This window comes from Nipponia nippon, unplaced genomic scaffold (assembly GCF_047370975.1).
Source record: "Nipponia nippon isolate SJK-2023a ecotype South Korea unplaced genomic scaffold, ASM4737097v1 scaffold_21, whole genome shotgun sequence".
NCBI lineage: Eukaryota > Metazoa > Chordata > Aves > Pelecaniformes > Threskiornithidae > Nipponia > Nipponia nippon.
In genome coordinates this window covers 7,439,070-7,458,121 of record NW_028262338.1, presented here as the reverse complement: position 1 = coordinate 7,458,121, position 19,052 = coordinate 7,439,070, and the positions used below count along the sequence as shown (strand labels likewise).

The following is a 19,052-nucleotide window of genomic DNA, read 5'->3' as shown; positions in this document are numbered from 1 at the left end:
GGCCTGTAATATTTCTTGATTAAGTAGTGCAGCTGAGGAACAGGCTCGTTTCTCTGTTTCTTGATATACTTTTTTCTTCCAGTTACTCCCAGGCAGAACTGCATGTAACATACAGAATCAATACATACACCAGAACCACTCTTTTTCCAAACTAGTCATGCCAGAAAAAAAATGGTTTGAGCAAATGTACTGCAATTCATACATAAATCTTCTAAATGAAGAAGCTGTAGCTTCAATCCCCAATAAATCACTGCAGAACACTTAAGTTTAGCGTAAATGTATGTGGAGCTTTACCTTCCTCCTCTTTTTTAAAGAAAAATCCCTACCTTACAATGTTTAAACTTTAACAGCCCATTTTGACCAGGGCAGGAAGAAAAAGGGAACAGATATCTTGTCTGCAACAACATAAAATGGTGTCCTAGTGATCTGTAAAGGCCAGTTGTCTGAAACATGTCTCGTAATACACACAAGCCACCTTCCATCCCGAGACTGGCACATAGCTCTTCCCTGTTTTGACAGAGTCCATACTGCAGGTGTTTAAGAGGATTCCCCCCCCCCCCCTTTTTTTTTTTTAACCTCCAATATAAAGCAGAAATTTTATTTCAGCTGTGTTTGCATCATTAGCTTGCTGGCAATCATATAAGCCTAAATTATCCAGGCAAGCAGTTTCATTTATTGAGACCTCTTGCCGGAAAAGAGCAGCAATCAAATCAGTCAGCCCAAATTATCCTTGACATTAACAAAGGGCTCCAGGATCATTGTAAGAAATGACTTTCTTCTATTACCAAGCTGATTATGTTGTAGATGCCTCTGCAGTATCACAGCACAAAACCTAGTTTAAAATAAAAATGTTTATAAGAGCATGTAATTTTCATTGCCACTGTTTGTTGTATTCGATGTTTTCTTAAAGCATGCTAAATATACATTATATGTGTACGTGTACGCGCGCACGCATGTGTATAAAAGCGGTAAGAACTCGTGCTTACTTCAGCTAAGCAGCCATGTGCAAAAGGAAAAGCAAACAGCCAGGCCCCAGTCTCACAATCTCAGGGACAGCGAAGCCAAGAGAGCTCTCCAGACTACTGCCACTGCGGGATCGGGGTCTTATCCTCTCAGAGACCAGACACACAAACCAAATACCGAGTTTTAGGCTGTTCCCAGACAGTCGTGGTTTCTCACTCATCTCTAGTTCCTCGTGCTCAACTTCTCCGAGAGCTTTCTTTAAGCCGAATCGTGCTCAACTTCTCCGAGAGCTTTCTTTAAGCCGAAACTCGGGACCTCATAGTTTAAAAGCACATCGGGCTCACATGGCAGGGGAAGGGGAGATATTGGGAGTTCTCCATCTATTGAGTCCCCTCAATAGGGGGGAAAGAATCTTCACACTCTCAGAAATCAGCAAAAGCTTTCTCTGAAAGTAACAGCAAAGCCTCCAGCCCTTAAGTTTAACAACTATTATTTTTGTAATCTAGGGCCCAATGGACATTGCTGTTTCTGAAGTAGTTAGGTAACAGGTCCTGTATTCATAGCTCATCTAACAACGTTGATTTGGCATACACAAACAAAACAATAAAAGATTACCAAAAATTGTTAAGAAAACACTTCACAATTATTTCAGCTGCAGAAAAAAAGATGCACGAAAAGCCAGAGCTGTCAGATGGATAAGGGAAAAATTAGAAGAGAAGAAAATATATTCAAGCTTCAAAAAGAATATTAAAAAAATCCTACAGGGAGTAAAAATGTATTTAGAACTAGAAAAATAGCTTTACTGAAAGCAACCCATAAAATACGAGATGTGGGATTTCCTCCCCCCGAGTAAACATAATGAGCCAGGAAAACAGCAGCTTTGTGGCTGAAGAGGAAGACATTTCTGGTTCAGGGCCCAGCTACGCCACAGGCACAATACCTGACATTGATTCTAGACAGCCCTGACCTCCATTTTCTACACAGGTTTTCCTTATATCCAACAGTGTGAAATCAATTAAACATTCTCCTCTCCAGGTGCATGGTATTAAAAACATTTATCTGTGTAAATACTCAGACACATTGTGCCAACAGTTCTCAGATGTTTGTTTGCAGTTCCTTTGCCCAGAACGTGTGCTACTTCTGACAGGCAGACTAAGTTGTAGCCAAATACGGTTCATATACACTTCAAATGCAAAATTGTGTATAGCTTGATTGATGAATTATACTGGTTCCTGGACCCAACTGTACCTCTCATGCCTACCACCGTAAATCACTGTCTTCCTAACTGTAAATCTTGCCATGACACAGCTCGTTTTCTAGTACAGGTTATCCAATATCTACCCAAATCATTGTAGGGCCCAATTGAAATTAGTGGTTCGTTGTGCCACGTCTTTTACAGATAAAGCAGTCGTTGGCCTCTGTCCCCAGAATTTAGTTTAGGTGAAAAACAGACCATGAGACCAGAAAAATATGGCAGTTTGCCCAAGGACACGCAGCATATCTGCGGCAGAAATATTAACATCAGTCTCCTGAACCCTAGCCAGTGGTATAGCCACGAAAGCACACGCTAACAGATCCCTAGGACAATTCCTTTCAAGCTTCTGATCCCCTGCTTTTGAATTGGTTAAAAATCAGACTATTCCTCTTTCCAGCTCTGCTATAGCATAAATGAAGTCTAGAAAGATGAGACGAGTTTTTTTTTTGTCTGAATCCATATTTAAGCTATTGCATCAGCTGCATTAGTACACCCTTTTGACATTTAAAGTTCCTGTATAACCTAAGCTGACACACTGGAAATGCACTGAAAGCATTCACCAAATTACTTAGCCCACCATCATCTTACTACCACAAAGAGCTAATCTGCCTTAGCGGGCTCAGCAGCAGCACCTTCTTCACTTTCCCAGGAAATGTTTACATTCAGGTGGACTCCTGAAGGTACAAGGTACATTAGATACCAGAAATGGCAAGCGTCCTTCATCAGGGTATTACTTTGACTTGCTTGCCTATTACGCTACACAGGCAAAATGTTAGAAGTAATACCATCTGTTTTCGGAGCAAGGAACATTTCACTTTCATAAAGGGGATTTACTTTTCCCATTGACTTCTGATGCCGTGTTAGTCATTAAGAGTCAGTATATTGAAATTTCTCTATTAAATTTTGATTAATTTTTCAGATTAAACAATTTTTCCCTTGAAATGAAATATTAAGTCCTTGAGGAATACAATAAAATTCTCTGTTCAACAGATATTCTTAATGGACGTTATAGATATCTGTGATTTGGACACAGGTCAATTGCTGGGCAGAATTAGAAATGAGGAAAAAACCCAAAACCTTCAAACAGTTTGTTACTGTTAAGCCCCATGTTTTAACACCGTATCCTGCATTCAGATTATATCAATGTTAGCAAAACTATACCTTTTTTTTCTTTTTATTTTACATTCTTTGCAACTTGAACATCCTCAAAGAATCTGTAAGCGTTGGAATAGATTGGGTCTAGCTGACAAAAGTGTTCCAACACTACAGCAGAAGGTAATTGCCTAGTTATAAGAATAGAGAAATAACTTGACAATAAGCAGCCTGTTACCCACGGTGAGAGTTATGAAGGTATTGAGATGCTTGTAACAGCAAGTTCTTAGGTGCCAAGTGAACTGGAACAAGATGAATTGGAACCGGCTATTTTCTACCCGGTACTGCGCCTGGTGCCCTGCAGGGCCACGTGCGGCGAGAGGAGCCCAAGAGACTCCAGGGGCAGGGGAGCGAGAGAGACCCCCCGGCCCCGCTACGCTGGCCCACCTGGCTTCCCTCTGGACCGTGCCCTCTCTGCCGCAGCACAGGGAGGTCGTGCAATTCATAAAACTTCGTGTCTCCGTGATCAAAGAGTCCTGGTATCCAAATCCATTTATTTTCCACATTGCAACAAGACTGAAACAAGAATACTTTTTCCTTGCCGATTTTCTTGCTTTTTCATTCCACTAGGAGGGTCAACGTGCTCTAGAGGTGCTCCCTTTTCAATCAGATTTTCTTTCTTTCTAATTTTTAACCACATTTTCCTTGCCTTAACTCCCACACAGACCAGCAAACGACAGAGCACCTCTTTTCCAGAAGTCTCACTAACTTCCTGAGAAAAAAATATATGATCCCAGCTCTTTTCAGTGATAGCATTTTATCGGCCAAGCCACTGAAAATGACACTCGTAGGAAGACAGATGCTTTAAAGGCTTAGATCTGGCCAGCTATGTCAAAGACCAAAATATTTTGTTAAATAATGATGATAGCAAAAGTCTTAATGATTTCATGAGAACACAGAGGCATCATACATTTTAGAAAAGCAGAGCTGTATGGCAATTGTCATCATGTTGTCTGGAACAAGTGCGGAAAAGCAGAAGTACACACCTCTTCATACAAGAAAACACCTCCTGTAGATACCACAATAATTAATTGGTAGGGACACTGTAGCACTGACAGATGTTTTCTTTTATTCAGTATAAATGGGTTCATCTAACTACTTCAGTTCCCTCAGGAACCCAGACAGTGGGTAAAAGCTGATCTAAGTGACCCACAAATCCTTTTTTTTTTTTTTTTTTTTTTTTTCCTTTACAAGCCTCTGGCTAGTGTACAAATGAGTTCATTTACTGTACATTAGACTCCACAGAAAATTCACAATCTATGACAGTCTATAAGATCCCCATTCAATCAAGAAGGCTACACTACTGAGCTACTTTGCCTTTCCTGGCACCTTCTTTCACTCATGTCCCCACAAATCCCAAACTCACTAACACTAAAAAGAAACAAAGGAAATATTTTTGAAGAAGAGAAAAACGTTGTTGTCAGACTGTTCCTGCAAATTTTTTTCTGACCATCCTTCTTGAGGGAAAGATTTAGTCAGCTAATTATTCCCCCCCCCTGCCCCCAAAGTTAAACCTGGTGCAATTCTTCAAGACATTCTGCAATGAATCTGCTTGGCTCTTTAATCTCTCCAGAGAGAACGTGTTGCATTTGAACATTTCTCCTGCTTACTCTTTCCTTGCTAAGGGCCTACAGTTGTGCCATCAAATTGAAAATGCAATTGCTATTACTTGGACAGACACCTCTAAATGGAATTCCTCTACGTTGTAGTTATAGATATAGCTGCATCTAAATGCTCTCATATTTTTTTACAGCAAGACTGGCAACTGGATTTCCCTGAAACCCAGATTAAAGTTGTTTTTCTGTTTTCTCTGTAACTTAATAAACATTTAATTTTGACATTGAAAACAATCTTTGGCTGGACAGAGGGAAGGCACCATTTAAGAGCACCCTTACAGGTGTTCTTGCAGGATGCAGGAAATCTTTATTCAAACTCCCATGAAAAGTAGAGAAAATTAATCTAAATCTCAGTCTTTTGTACCAGGACAAACGCTCATCAAAACCTCTCATCTTTTAGTTACAAGGGTCAGGAAGGTGACAAGATGAAGCAAAAACTCTTCCCCCTTCCCTCTCTCCCCTACCCCCTTATATAAATCCTTATACAAGCCATTCTAAAAAGTAAAAATTACCTTATTTGGAAACAACTTTTGACATTTGTAAGTACATTTTTTTCCTCTAACTTAACTGCAGAGAAAAATGATTTTTATTAGAAAGTTTCAATTGAGCAAAGGTTCTTATTATTCAGTTTTAAATTTTATAGTCACTCTTACAAATAAATTCAAGAAAATACTTCAAAGCTATGCTATTATTCGTTTTTATATATTAAAGGAAGAAGAAAGTTAAAAATAAAAATGCAATAACAAATCACCTCTTCCAGATCCTACCGAGAGATCTGAGGAGGCTGCGCGCCTGCCTAAGAAACTCAGAGTCACTCAGTTCCACCCTCCTGCTAAAACACGTCATAAAATACAAATCTGAAATGGTTGAAGCGCACAGTCATCTCGGAGCAAATTGTAAATGCTTCCTTCTTTAATTTCAGTTTTTTAACGGAGGCTAATCCTTTGCTCCCTATCTCTCCTCTTCTGCCTTCAGTAAAAACATATTACAGACTAACAAAAACTCTCACCAGCAAAAGTTTCACAACTTGTGTAGCAAGTCTGCATGGAAAAAAAATTAACAAAAGGACATAACCTTATTAAAGGTGTGGATCTTCCTTTCTGGTACAATTTTCATGCAAATACTAAAGATGATCATATGTGCAAGACAACCTTTTATATACTGAAATTTACTGAATTAGCAAGGTTGGAACTTTCACTCACATTTTACTAAAATTAAAAATTTAGTAAAATAAAACATAATTGAAATTACTGGCAAGATTTCCAGTAGTTTCCCAAAGGCATGGAAGAGCATACTGCAAACAGACACCCTGACAGTGATGTTCCTGAAACCATATTTCAGAACAGGCTATCTACCTAGAAGAAAAGGCTGAAAGACAAAGTTATCAACACACGTATATGCTTTTTGATTTATTCAGCGAAGAAAGGCTTTAGTACTTGATTCTTATCCTTTGTACAGTTAGTTCAAGCTGAACTCTCCTGTCTCAAGTGTGTATTTTACTGCAGAGGACCTTGGTTCAGTTAGTCTCAGATCACGAAATGCGCCACTTCAAAAACCAATCTGGAGAGCAGGCACTAATGGTGAAACAAAGTAGTTGAACATAAGACTACTTCTAAAGAAAACAACATGACCTTGCATGTCCAATATGCTAAAAGTTTGTGTCTTCTACTAACAGAATGCGGCACAAAATTCTCAAAAACTTATTCATTGTACGTAGCAACAACCAGCTGCTCAAAATTTCAGGCACAAAGTTCAAAATAAGCTTAGATATTTTATGACAAATGTCATCTTCTCTCAAAATAATTCACATGAAGGTTTTTATATGGTCAGGCACTTACAAGTCAAAGTTTCTCTTGCCTGTTTTTTTCTTCTTGTTAGGAAAGACATATCGAAAGAAAAATAATTCTAAATTTATGCTGTTTCTCTCTGAATACTTTCACTCAACAAGCAGTAGCAGATTAGGCTGTACTGCAAATCAGTTCCGAGTTCACTCAGTTTTTAAACCTTTGAAAAAGCCTAACCCAGATTTTCTGTTTCTAACCAAAACCCCAAAATACAAGCTAAAAATCAAGAAACACGCTATCTTACTGGCAGGTATTATTCCCTTGCTATTCACCACAGCGCTATTCATATCGGCGCTAGCACCCTCTCTGATCCAATCCAAAATTCTATGCGAGAAGAAAAAAAACTTCCATCTCCTTTCCAAAAGCTCAAACCCCTGCACATAACGATCACACCTTGTAGACACATGGCTTGTATTTGTATCAGAGAAGACCTGGAGTAGAAACAGGTACAGCTGCTAAGGAATGCGTCGGGGAAAAAAGCTGGACGCCTGGGCAGCAGCCAGAGACCATTCCAAGGGCAGTGCCAGAAAGAAGTCAAACAGCTGAGAAACAGCAAAGCAGTGAGTCAAGCGCTCTGCGCGCGCTAACCAAGGTCCCTCCTGCCCTGCTACTTCGTATTTCAAAGGCACGCCCTACACCATTCTCGGTGTTTGGCCAAACCAAAAGGACACAAAGATGGCATGAACCCAGGGGAACGCTAAAAGGACTTCAGCATTTACCTTAAAGTGGAGACAGCGGTGACAAGTTAAAGAAATGAGAGGAATTCAGAGTTTTAAAAAGTGACTATCAAGGCTTAGAAAAATCTTGTCAGGGCAGATGTTGAAAGAGAGCTGGATCTTTGTGTTAATTTCACAACAGCAGCAAGAAGTTTGTATTAAGCATTTGGTAAAAGACTAGAAAAAACAGGAGCAGAAAAGAGGAGAAAAAGAGAAGGATCAGGTCAAATAATGCCTGCGATATTAAAACTAAAGCGTTCCACTCCGTACCATATTTGCAGACACTAATTCAGATATCTTCTTTGCAATGGAAGATGGATGCCTTTTTCCGTGTTACCTGATAAGACGGACAAAAAAAGTAACTGTTTTTTTCCAAAGTGATTTTTTGATGCAAAGATATCCAGGAAGTATCTGTGGGAGAACCATTTTGTGCTTTGAGTGGGTTATTTGAACTGTGCTGGCACTCTGAATAACTAGTCCAGTGAATATGGAAAAACTAACATAAAGAAGGTATTCCGTTGTTTGGGTTTTTTTGGAGTTTCCCCCCCCCCCCCCAAAATAAAAATGAGATTTCTGAAATAAAATAATTTTGAACCATCACATTTGAATTATTTTTTTAAAGAAATATCTGAACTTTACAGATCCCTTTTGTTTCATTTCCTTTAAGGGAAATATCAGCAAAACCTAAACGAATCATGAAACACCAAGCATCATCAACTACATTTTCTGCCAGAAAGGTTTTGGTTGACAATTCTTCCCTACTCCAGAAAAGATGACATAGCTCTGTAAAACCCAGCACTCACGTACATCTTAATTGGGACCTCAGTGCATTCCCCTAGTACAAGAACTAACCCGCAGAAGTGCTAGGAAAGCATGTGATGGGATAGAAATGAAGTTCTTCAGTTTTCTTAATTAGGAAATTAATTACTGTGACAAAAGATGCGTCAGTATGATTCTACATTCTCTGTAGATAAGAAAACGAAGGCTCTCAACAAGTTCACAGGTTAACTTGAGCTCCTTGTTTCTGTCCCGGTTCTCCCCTGCTGTACCACGTACTTTGCACGATGGATCAAAAGAACTTGTTAATTTTCTTTAAAGGACAGACTGATATGAGATCATCAAAAGCAATGCTGTAATTAATAATAATAATAATTTCATATAAGGTAATAATTTCTTTTCTAGATTTCCTAGCAGTTCTATTCCCTCCTTGGAGTCAAACTGTCTTAAGTTCTCTTCCTTTATCCTCTCCCCTTAATCTTCTCCACTGCAGTTGCACTTATGACATGAACTCACATTTTGATAAAAAGTTATACAAATAAGCATTTGGCTTTCCTTTTGCAAGTAAGGTATCTTAGACAAGACAGTTTTTGTATTTCATGAGGCCAATCATGTCATTTCTGAAACAGAAAAAAGCCGGAATAAAAAAAGAAATATAAAGCTGATGCCAGGTGTCTATAGAGGCAGTCAGAAAAGCGGCAACCCCCCACCCTGACTTTGCAAACCTTTGAACATCTGAACACATTCTAGCCTTTCAGAGATCAGCTTCTATGTGTATGCCCGAATTCAGCTCTGCAACAAATAAAAAGAAAATGCATTTGAGCAGGTAAGAGCACAAGCAACCATTGAGTGTGTCCTAGAAAAGGGAAAGCAATCAGTAAATGCAAAGCCCCCAACATCTGGGGAAAAAAAAAAAAAAAAAAAAAGAACCAAATACCATATTCCTCCTTCCCTTTTAGCTTTGAAGACTCCCTATGCTGAGTCCTACCTCAGATTCTTAACGTATTTTACTGCTAGGAGACCTAACACAATGAGAGAATAATGACTTGGAATAATAATATTACCGATACAAAGAACCCTCCTGAACTGAGCGTGTTTTCCCTCCATGCCATGAACTCCCTAAAGTTACTCTTCTTTATCAACCTCTTCCGAAAAAACAAGGTTCTCTTCCTGAGGGGGAAGATGTCCGTCGTCGGTTACCGGTCCAGAAGCACTGCCAAGAACACACTACGGCACTGAGCTCTTCGGGCAGGTGAAGTCTATCCAGAGCACATCACCAAGGACCCCACCAACCCATTACCACTGAAGGCACATTTAGTGCGACTGTTGGGGGGGGGGGGGCGGGCAGGACACACAGACACACAACTGAAAATTGAAACAATCCATTATGCTGATTAATTTTTATTTTATTTGCAGGATACAAACTTCAGCTCTTCCTCATTTCAAGCATGTTCACCCTCTCACTTTGTAGTGTTTAGCTTGCATAATTAATCAGCTTCAACTATGAGAAAGAACTACACAAAATACTTTAAAAGAGGGGAAAAAAGCTGGATACACAGTTTTCAGGACTTCAAAGCAATCATGTTTTCTTACAGATGCACAGCAGGGATTGCTTGAGGTAACATATCTTTACTTGTGCAACTGAGACTCATCCTAAGTATTAATAAAAGGGCTGACTTGCAAAATAAAAAAAAAAAAAAGATTTTATTTTAGTCTAAAAAGTAATTATGACCAATAGGAGAAGCGTTAAGACTAACATGTTGAGCTTTAAAGGTGAAACTGCTTTAAGCTAAGACTGTTACTAAAAATCGGTGACCTGAAGAAAAACATATGATAAAAGCTAACTTTCTTTTCTGTGATCAGCAGTAAAGTTACAAGTTTTAAGAATGATCTCCATCACTTTGTACTTTATATAGGACACACACAACAGCACTACAAGGTTTTAAATGCCTTTTCACTGAATCCTCAAGAAATGCAGCTGATGGCAACCCAACTGATGGCACAGAACAGCCTATCATTATTTTATAGTACTTTAAAGCCAGTAAAAAGTGTATGTTAAATGGGATCACAGCTCTTTGAAACTTGCAGTGTGCTGAAATTTCACAGTCTCCATCTACAAATATTCTACATAAACATAAGGCAGTAGAGATATAACCAAAAACCTTTCAAAGTTCCACCCGAGCATTTTCTGAACGAAGGAATAACACCCTCTACATACCACTAAGCAGTTCTCTCAACATTAATAAGATGTAAATGATTTACTCATCTTTCTGTACAGCGGTGAATAAAAATATGTCATTAGTGTTGACGAAGCATCTTAAAAAAGCACGACATGACACTATGAAGCTGTGAGCTAGTATTTGCCAGATGGCTCATCTCTTCGCAGACAGCAAAAAGACCCCAAGACCCTTCTGTGTCTGCTAGGTACCAACTGAAGTCTAAAATATTACTAGTCATATCTCTGTCAAAAAATATCCAGTATGTCTTACGACTTGGTATTATTTCACCCTCCAAAGCTCTAAGAAGTGATGGGATTCTTCATAGGGGAAAAAAAAAAACAAACCAAACAACAAAACAGCAATAAAACTTGTTAAGACCATGTTAGCATACGAAATATGGCAAGATTACCACAAGAAATGGCTCTGAGCAAATTCAGTCTGGAAGTTAAACTAAGTCCAACCTACAAGCAGAATGAGGTTATAGGAATATCTCCCATCAAGAGCAGTGGCCAAAGAAGGCTGAAATAAAAAAAGTAAATAGTGAACTGCCATTTTGCAGCTGTATTTCTCACAACGTGAAACTAGTTGGTTGTTCATTTCTGTTATGTGCACGTTGGTTAACTGTATAACACTTAGATGATTATATTATTATAGTCAAACTCAAACTGTCAAAAAATCCCCAATTTTTGTTCCAGTGAGATAGGACAGTACATTAAAGTAAATCCAATTAGAGTACCTTGAAGCAAGTGTGATTTTTTTTTACTGAGTTACTTAATAATTGATCTCAAATATCCCAGCAGGGGAAAAGTAATTCTTATTTCCTTACATTTTTTTCCACTTTTCTGAAACCTCAGCATCATGATTTTGTGTCAAACAATAAAGTTCTAAACCCTTAATGCAAGCCTGCAGGCAAATTCTTGTACCCAGCATAACTTCAGTACATTGCATATTAATGGTAGTAACTGCATTTCTGTGTATTTCTACAAAAGCCCACAGAAGACAAGACTGCCTTTTCAATCTCATTGCAAGATCAAGCCTGAGACAATGAGATAATATAACCCTGTTCCTCCCCGCCTCCCCCCCCCGCTTTTTTTTTTAACCTCAACACATTGCCTTTTCTTTCCCTCAGTGAGGTATCTGGGAGACCAAAAAGGAATTTTTCCCCCACATAAAGTACCTTTCATTTAAAGTTACACTACAATATCAAATCTGAATTTAATCTTTGCTCCAATGTAGGCAATACTATCTAGTGTTTCCACTTTGTTATAACAATTGTTTCATTAAAATCTTGAACCATCTGCATAACCAATGAAAACAGTGATCTTCCCTGATAGACTTCAGAAAGTGTGAGAACTCAAAATCGATACCTGAAATACCTTCACGAGTTACTGATCTGGATCGTTTGTGCAAGTCTCGGAGAGGGCCACGCTTCAGCTGGACGACTGACTCTCTGCCGTGACCTAAGCGGAGCGCATTCATTCCTGATAACGCATCAGCGTTCGCTACCTAAAGGCCATCTGCAGAGCGCAGTGCGTGCAGCGAGCCCAGCTCACACCGGAGACCAACCATAGCACACCACAGCTGCATCTTTACTAAGATGTAACAGCTCATACATGTGCAATTTAACATTAAACCAGCCCATAACAAAATACTTACATTCATTTCACAAGTGAAAACCACTTGGCTTTGGACCAACACAACATAAAACAATATATTTAATTTCCACAAAGGAAAATAATTTCATAAAATCAACTGTCCTAGAGATTTTTCTGTCCAAAAAAATCAGACACAAAGCCCCTGAACAGCTTTAGCAGGTTCCTAAGAATGAAGAAAGAGGAAGTTCTTTTTAATTTAAGAACAAGTCAATAACAGTAAGTCTGAGGAACAGAAGCCCAGCTTTGTTCTCTGGACTTCCAGAGAGCAGGTAGCCAGTCCTAGAAACAGATACCAGACAAAGAATTTGGTTCTGAAATCACTTCAATAGCCGTTGAGAGAAGGAAGAGCTCTCAAAGCTGGGCTCGCAGCCTTTGGGCAACTGTAGCAGAGACTGTCTAAAAGATGATCAAGCTGACAGGACATTTGCGTATTTTAACTCTGCAGTTTCAGTCATCAAAATAAATTTCATGTATTTGGAAAGCCAAAGTTTTTACACATGAAGCTATTAGTCCTTCCCGTAGATTTTACAAATGTTTTTTCCAAACAAACTTTTCACAACCTACAACAAAATTACTTTAGAGTTCATAAAACCTATTTAGAAGATGTTCTAGAGGGGATAGGAAAATAGCTGCCCTTAATGGCAACAAGACATGCACTTCTGCCCCCGTGTCCTGTGTTCCCTTGTGCTCAGCATCCTGCATCCATGCACAGAGTATGCAGAGGGCACACTTCTGTAGCAGACCTTCTCCGAAACCATGCCTGGTTTTGGTCCAGTCCTTCTCTTTTCTTTTCCCATACTGTCACCAAAGATAGTTTTAGCTCAAGACTTTGGGAGGCATACACTTCTAACCAGGTAAAACATAACAGTTTACAACATGTTAGAAAAAGCAAAACGATGCTAAATAAGAATTCCATAAGAGCGTTTCAATAAATCTCGTTCTTTTCTCGGAAATCCGTAAGGGTCCATCTATGATAAAACAAAGAGGTTGTTTCTTTGCTATTTCTAACTTTGAACACTCTTGCATCCAAACCAGGTGATCTTATCGCAAAAGAGAACATAACTGTTTTGCTCCTACCCACAGGCCTCTATGTATATTAGTGTTCTTTTCCTAGGGAGACTTCTATTAACATTTCTTTGTCAAATTTGCTTCTTTTATTGGCTCTTGATAACATCCCACTGCCTTAAACTTTTTTCTCTGGCAGATGAACCTGATTAAAACGCTATAACTCACTTAAAACCTTTTAACCTTAAACCCCCTACATTAAGATTTAAGAGTTGACCCTCAGCCCGCAAGCAGCGTTGAGGGTATTGATAGATGCATTCATGATACAGATATTTTCATAAATAGCTTCACAATGTCAGCTAGAATGTTTATATTGCACTGACACATCCAACAAAACATAGGATAAGCGCAAAAAGCCCTCAAGGTCACATTAGGTTTATCAGATCTAGAGAAGATAAATATAGCAACTTGGGGTGTTATCCCTTCAAAGAATGTATAACTTCTTAGCAAAGCAAAATAAAGTTGAGGGACAAAAGGTGTGATATCCTGTCCCTGCATTTCTTTTTTTTTTATTCATTTATCCATGAGAACAAAAGAAAATCTGCCGATGTTACACTTTGACCCTAGGTCACTCATCTAACTTTAAGAGCTGAAAAAAACCCTTTACTTTCTCTCAATTGTAAATCAACCAACAAAATGCCACCAAGCCATGAGATAACACCCTCTCACTGTTCACGTTTGTTACATTTTCACTCTGTGTCAACAAATTTTGCCAAATTTTCTGATTTCTTTACATGGCAACGTAACGGGAAGCTGAGTCACAGTGTCATGATGCGAATTAGCTCGTTCCTCAGGAGAAACTCTAAAACACCACTCCCCCGTCTTGGTTCTGTATGTAGACAGCAGTGGTAATTGGTTATTAAATAATTCTAATTAAAACCAAGCAGGTTCACCTAGATTCCCTCAAGTTAACTCTGATTAGTGGCTTTACACAGACTGTACATCTTTGCTGAAAGGATCAAAAGCAAAAATCCCATTTAAGCAGCAAAGTACATTCTGCACTCAGAAGCATAAAAATCACTTATGTAAATCCTACCTCTAACATCCAAGTTCTGCTTTGTTGTTTCTTCTAGCTCTTGCACGTAACAGTTCAATGCATCTGTCATTACCAACACCTGCAAGTATAAAACAAGAGGAACTATAACAAAAATACACTCATTCTGCAACAATTTCATATGTGAAGAAACCTGTACAATATACATATTATGAACCTTGTATGCATCTTACAGGCATTCAGGACTTCCTTTAAAAATCTGACCTCTCTCAAAACTGGAAGAGTGAATACCTCAAAATTTACACAGATTAACATATTCTAGATACAAGCAAACAAACAAACAATCTTTCAACTGTCTAAGTATTGGGTAACTATACACAATTTGTTTGTGTTGGTTTTGGCTGGGATGGAGTTAATTTTCCTCACAGTAGCCAGTGTGGGGCTGTGTTCTGGATTTGTGCTGGAAGCAGCGTTGCTCACCCAGGGAGGGTTTGGTTCCCGCTGAGCAGCGCTCCCCCAGAGGCGAGGCCTTTTCTGCTCCTCACCCCACCCCAGCAGCCAGCAGGCTGGGGGCACAAGGAGCTGGGAGGGGGCACGGCCGGGACGGCTGCCCCCCGCTGCCCCAAGGGACATCCCACACCACGGGGCGCCACGCTCGGCAGAGAGAGCTGGGGAGGAGGAGGAAGGGGGGACGTTGGGAGCGATGGCGTTGGTCTGGCCCAGCGACCGTTACGCGTGCTGGAGCCCTGCTTTCCTGGGGATGGCCGAGCGCCTGCCTGCCCGCGGGAAGGAGGGAATGGATTCCTTGCTTGGCTTTGCTTGCGTGCGCGCCTTCTGCTTTGCCTATGAAACTGTCTTTATCTCAGCCCACGAGTTTTCTCCCTGTTACCCTTCCGATTCTCTCCCCCATCCCATGGCAGGGGAGTGAGCGAGCGGCTGGGGGGGCTTAGGTGCCGGCTGGGGTTAAACCATGACATTGTTCAAGCCTTGTTATATCAAATTTTTTTTTTTTTTAAATAAACCACACCATTTCACATACCCTCTTGTGCCTTTTTCTCTCAGATTAATCCCTTACACTTATCCCTTTCAAGCACTCTGCTACAGAAGCAGATCTTGGGAAAAAAAACTTTTGGTCTTTATGGTGCCTTGTAAGACGTATCACACTTAGTCCAATGCTTTCATTCATTTGACAAATTGCTAGAATTTTAGGGGAAAAAAAAAAGCAAATCAGAATTGCAAAAAAGACGCAACAGCTGGTCTAAACACAAGGCACTAAAGGCACACCATCACATTCTAAAAATAGAAGCACTTGACTATAATTACTGCACATGTTCTCCAGGGGAAATATAGTTAACGTGCCATTAGTTACAACCCACTGAGTCAGACTGGAAATTCTGAATGCTAGTATAGACCTGTTTCTGTCAGTGAAGCTAACCTATCTCAATTTTACATTGTAAGTGATCCTTAAGCAAGAAAAGCAAGGAAGGGATTTTTTTTCTTTTCATTTGTAAAAATACTGTCATACCTCTTTTGAGCATATAATCTAGAATAACAGAGCATTATAGAAAAATAAAGCAACCATCCATCAATCTGATTAGACCATGCTAGACTTTATACTTTATCAAAGCTATTTTTAAAATTCAGTCTGCAAATCTTACTTGTAACTGCAAACTACAGCAGAATGCTAGATTGTGAACATATACTAACTCAGAAGGCAGCCAGGGCAGAATCTTCCTTGTTCTTTGCACACCTTCTAGTCTTAAAATAAGGAAGTGTTGTGTGTCAGGTAGATGTGATGCACACACACACACACACTTGTCTGAGTGGGAAGAAGGGGGAGCAAAAGACAGAGATACAACAGAAAGATACAAACACAGAATCATGTGTAAAGAAAAACCTGCATCACTTACCTGCTCTTCTACTGCAAGAATTGCTTCACAACAGAACTTGGATCGAGCTCAAAGCAGAGCTGGTCAAAATTTCCTTTTCTTAGATAGGTATTCTTTTCCTTTAAATCAATATTTTCTAGCAGGACAATACTGAAAGAGATAAAAAACAGAAACAACTTTTTTGCTAGAGTTTCTACCAAAATGGCTCCCCATCAGTAAATCACTTTATATAGGTCCTTAATACCTGTCATAAGTGTTAAAATACACTTAAATAAAAAAAAAAAAATAAAAATCTGACATACAAAAGCCTAAGTAACACTGCATTTTACAGTGAAGAGCTCCCCTTTGTAAGATAGGGATCTTTCATCTCCACATTTTACTACAGACTTACATCACACGAGCCAACATTCTGTTAAAAAAAAAAAAAAGCTTAAGATCTCAGTAAGATATTGCATCTCTTAAGATCTCAGGAAGCTTAGAATTTGCTACTTCAGTGCTTAGAAATAAAGTTCCCTGGATCAGCTCCCCATGTCCTTGTTTCCCCAGCAATTTATAACTTATGTTTTACAGAATCAAAAAACCCTCAAACGTACCATGCAACTTCAAAAGCCCACAGCAAGACAGGTGTTGCAAGCAGACAAGTACACCCCCAATCTAGCAATACTAAATCTTAGATGATAAAAGTTACCAATTTTGCCCAAAACAGAAAAAGTACTAGGGAAGATTGTCAACTATGAAGTGGTGAAGGAGAGAACTCAGAGAAGGTATAAAAGCACAATCTACATAAAGTCAATAAAGGCGGCCTTGTAACACAGCATGGCATCCTCAAGATCTTCAGAACAGTACTCAGACCCCTGACTTGACAGCAATCTCTGATGAGTATAATATATACTGTGCAGTAGCATCCAGAGGTCTTAGATGCTAGACACCATATATATACACACACAAGACAAAGATTACTACTACCACAAAAGAAAAAAAAACCCTCAAACTATCCCGGAACATATAAAACCAGAATTCTGCTGAATTTTAGTGGGTTTGAAATCTAGAGAGATGCAACAGCACACCCTCATATGTTTTCAAAAGCTGGGGTTGTTTATGCAAGAGACCTCACGTTGACAGAAGAACATGAGAACATTCTCCGTAAGACTACCCTTGGAGATGAAATGTGTCTGAACTGACAGAGAAAAATACTAACTTATGCCAAATACATTTGATCCATTTTTAGTTATTCTAAAAGTCAGCTAGTAGAACATAGAAACTGGATACACCTCTTTCAGAGAAAGCTATAATATATTCAAAACAAAAATAAACCTATTAATCCCAGTGGGTATGTTCTTCTAACAGTTAATATATAACAAGTTCTTCCCACCATGTGAAATGGTGAGAAGAATGATCTGAAGAAAATGTGAGTTTTTTAAATAGAAAAAAAAACTGTTTCATTTATGTTTCATCTGTTGATTGAGTTGCAAAAAGCAGAAGTACTACATGAATGTTAAGCATACGTACATCTGAAGCTATTTGATTTGAATACTGAAGCTTCACAATGCCAAAAAATCTGAAAGATTGTGTTTAATGACTTCTTTGAAGCTCACAGTGGCTGCTTTTCATGAATTGTTAATTCCTTACATTATTTAGAATACTCTCTGCATATATTAGAAAGCAGCACTAGATGTGTATTAACTGTTTATATGGATTCTAACAACATCTACATTACCATTTGCATAATTTATTTCACAATCTATATTCTAAGTATTTCTAGTTACTAGAGATTCTATAAACACTCCATACACATACGTTCCTTCAAATGACCAAACCAGAATCCTGTTGTCATAGCAGCAAGTTGCTTTCTGAAGCCCAGACCGGCGAGGTGGCTGTTGCTGGAGTCCAGCTAGGTAAACTACCTCATCCGTCCATCTGCTGCTGTAATGGGACAGAAGGGAAAGGCCTGCACAGCTTCTGTCCCACCCGCATCTCCTGCACCTCAGCCTGATGCTTTGCCTGTGTACAGACCAGAGCTTCAAAAAAGCAACAGCGTTAAAGCAGGGTCTAAGCTACCTTCCTTCTTCCTTCGCTTTCAGTTCTTAGAGCTTCCAGTCAGTGCAAAAAAAAAAAAAAAAAAAAAAAAAAGAAAAAGAAGAATAAAGCCCCTCTTAATATTCAAAACCAAACATTTTTAAGCAAGAAAATATATATGGTTTTCAAGACAATATTCTATTAACTTGTTAAACAAAACCATACAGCAATAGCTCGTATCCTGCTATTGATGCTCCAACTCCAAACTCATTCAACATGTCTTACGCATTCTGGAAGGCCAGAGGAACAGGTAAGGCTTTTCAATGTACCTTAAATAATGCTAATGACAACCTTAAACAACCTTTAATAACCTTTACAGTGTGACTTATATCAATATATTTGACCAAAGCAGTAGAAATGTAAAGCCATTCAATACATGCATAAGACTGAACTATCAGGCTATGTTCAGCACTGACCCTGTTTTGACAGAAGGTCTCTTTCAACAGAAAGGAATCTATGGTTCTGCGACTGCAGCCTTGCTGTAACAAGCGTTGAAATAGATGGTGCTTGCTGCAAATAATTTCAGCAATAATTTTACTGGAAATGCTTTAACTACTGCCTTTGCTCAAGAATCAACAACACTCATCGCTAATATCAGACGCATACAGTATACAAACTTCTTCCTGAGATTGTAAGCCACATCGGTTATTCTGATCATTTTTATTTATAGTCTCTAAAGTCAGTAAGATCCAAAACTGGTAACGGAGTTTCACCGACTAAGGAAATCTGATGTCCCTGCAGACTTCAGCAAGAGCTTTGAAACAGAAGGGCGATCACGGCTCTCACAGCAGAAGCAGTGGCAGTGAGAGGTGTGACACGCTTGCACAGAGC

At 39.1% G+C, this 19,052-nt stretch overlaps 1 long non-coding RNA gene across 2 annotated transcripts in view; it reads right to left on the bottom strand.

The window, feature by feature from the left end:
• Positions 1 to 19,052, bottom strand: part of LOC148055543 (uncharacterized) — a 276,819-nt gene that overhangs the window by 204,479 nt on the left and 53,288 nt on the right. For both annotated transcript variants that reach the window (XR_015705312.1, XR_015705313.1), the window contains exons 2-3: positions 16,167 to 16,295; positions 14,299 to 14,377 (exon numbers count right to left, since the gene is read on the bottom strand). This is a non-coding gene — a long non-coding RNA (uncharacterized LOC148055543). The remainder of the gene's footprint in view (positions 1 to 14,298; positions 14,378 to 16,166; positions 16,296 to 19,052) is intronic.